Source organism: Chenopodium quinoa, unplaced genomic scaffold, assembly GCF_001683475.1.
Source record: "Chenopodium quinoa cultivar QQ74 unplaced genomic scaffold, ASM168347v1, whole genome shotgun sequence".
Lineage (NCBI taxonomy): Eukaryota > Viridiplantae > Streptophyta > Magnoliopsida > Caryophyllales > Amaranthaceae > Chenopodium > Chenopodium quinoa.
The window spans coordinates 239,805-242,292 of NW_018742558.1; the positions used below are offsets into that span (position 1 = coordinate 239,805).

At 42.9% G+C, this 2,488-nt stretch overlaps 1 pseudogene; it reads right to left on the reverse strand.

The window, feature by feature from the left end:
* Positions 1 to 204: 204 nt before the first annotated feature.
* Positions 205 to 2,488, reverse strand: LOC110720541 (annotated as a pseudogene).

Genomic DNA, 2,488 nt, shown 5'->3' on the forward strand with positions numbered 1-2,488 from the left:
CATATAATATAAGTAAATAATTATATAACAATGACTAAATTAATTAGTGATGTTGGCAACCTAAATCTAGAGAACCATACAGTGGATAATTTTCATTTTGATCACAAGATAAACAATCATACATGTGAGAAACATGGCTTACACAACTATTACATATTAAAAGCACGAAGTTGATCACAAACTGATAGATTAAAGCTGCATATCTTACATAATAATAATATGCAGGTGACTCCTGCTTAGCCTCTCTCTTTTTCCGGCCACGGCAGGTGACTCCTCCAGCAACCCCTCAATGCTGCCACCATGACCTGGACCACCCATCAGCTCACTAATAATCTCGCTTTCGAGCTCCTTATCAACCAGGTTATGAATACTCAGTTGCAAATGCAGTGCCATAAAATCCACCAATCTCCTCAGCACAATCTTCCAATATGCTGTTACCCTCATCTTTATTTCAAATGCTGGCTGCAGTATCTCTTTGAACTTCCTCAAATGCGCAACTGCCACTTTCCCTATGCCTCCGATACACAACTCAGTCTTCGTCGAATCACTGATAGTTTTAGTAAACTCAGGCAGCTTAGACATTAGGTTGTTGCACACAACCAGATACTCAGGGTTACAAGTGTAATCACCCATTTTCTCCATCTCAATCATCTCCTTTACTCTCTCAATTGATTTCCCTTTCATCTTCGCAATCAAATTTTGAGCAGCTCTTCTAGTTGAGAACAACAGCTGAGGGTAATTCTCAGTGTGCTGTCCCAAAACAGAAAGAACAATCTTCTCGACATAATCCCAAACTTTGCAGGCAAAATCCTCTGGTACAGCAGATATCTCTTCCACTTTCCTCTGCATCATGTCGAGGAAAGCCGCTCGAGGAACAAAATTGGGAAGCCTGATTCCTTTAGATTCCTCAAGTATCAGAATTTCTTCCATTAAGAAATCTTCTTGAATAGCAGTGGTTTCTTGATTAATCAACTGATTCGAAAACTCGTCGAGGAACTCTGCCAGGAGCAGTGCAGTGCATTTCTTTATTATCAGGGTACTCCTCATACTCTCCTCTGACAAGAATTTTTCTGAGGGACTCTTTAGATGATCCCAGCACCCTCATGAACGCTGTCATCGCTTCTGCAGGAGAAGACAGAGAACACGGAAGCTTATTCAGCTCTGCAATACTCGAGTTCAGCTTGTCATTGATCTGCTTAACAATACCCGGCAAGCATTTCGCAATGCTAGCAGCCTGAATCGCAGTAAGCTTCTCAGCAAGTACAGGTACACCAACCATCGATTTTTCGATCCTCGAAAGCATAGGATGAGACTGAAACAAAGCAGCTTCTTCTGCTCTAGCTTCAACATAACTCTCATCACCAATCCTGTTTCGAACACAAACATAACCCAACCCGATTCGAACATCATCAGTCATAACCTTCTCAAGCAGCCCTTCAGGTGCTTTATCAGCCTTGGTTACAACAGCTAGAGTTCTCTCCCCTGATTTATCCACCTTCTGCGACATCCGAATGGATTCGCAGGTGGCGAAATCGACAGCAGCGGAGAGCACATTCAGAAATGATGCTCTCCGCTGGAGTAATGTACTCCATGCTAATATCATGTATCTGTTCATAAATATTATCCGGTTGGCCGTGCACGGCCACCCAGGTAATACCAGGGAGATCGACCATAGTAAGGTCAGGCACCCCATTTTTCTTGACTACAAGAGTCAATGGGGTGTGGGAAATTCCCTTCCCTGACCCCGCGATCTCCCACGTGGCAGACTCGATAGATTCTGCCACGTGTAACTCGTCCATATCCACGGACTTGTTAAGATACTCGAGAGTAGGAGTCGGGGTAAGATTAGAGTGGTGTTGAAGGCGCATGATCAAGGGTACGCGAGTGCATATACCTTGACCTCGCGGGAGGTTAATGCCAGCGAGTGACTCGAGTACGCTTGATTTGCCTGAGGATTGATCGCCTACGACGACAATGGTGGGGAGTTGGATGCCTTCTTTCATGATTTTAAGGTGGCGGAGTTTGTCAATAGCGTCGAGGAGTGGCCGGATTTGGTGATTGTAAGAAGAGACTAAGGGCGGGTTTATTGTTTGGAGGGGTTGTTGTTGCTCATTAGACTGGATAATTGCTAGTGTTTTTGCTTCTTCCATTTTTGTGTGTTTTGTGTTTTGTTATGGCTGTAATTTTCGTTTAAATGTCAAGTCTGGTAATGGGTAGAAGAGTGGTTAAATAGAGGAGCTTTCTGTTTTGTGTGTGAGAAATGAAAAATCAGAGCTAGTGAAGTAGGACAAAATATGGTGAAAAGTCCCGGGAAAGAAGGGAGTAACTTGACTGATTTTTACAATTTACTGTGTTATTGAGTGTTGAAGAGTGAAAAATTGCTTGTTTGACTAGTGCAAGTCAGACCTGGAGATATGCAAAGAGATTTTGATAAGACATTCCTACACATTGTTGGGTAAGGGTATGCGCATGTTCAAATGAAATGATT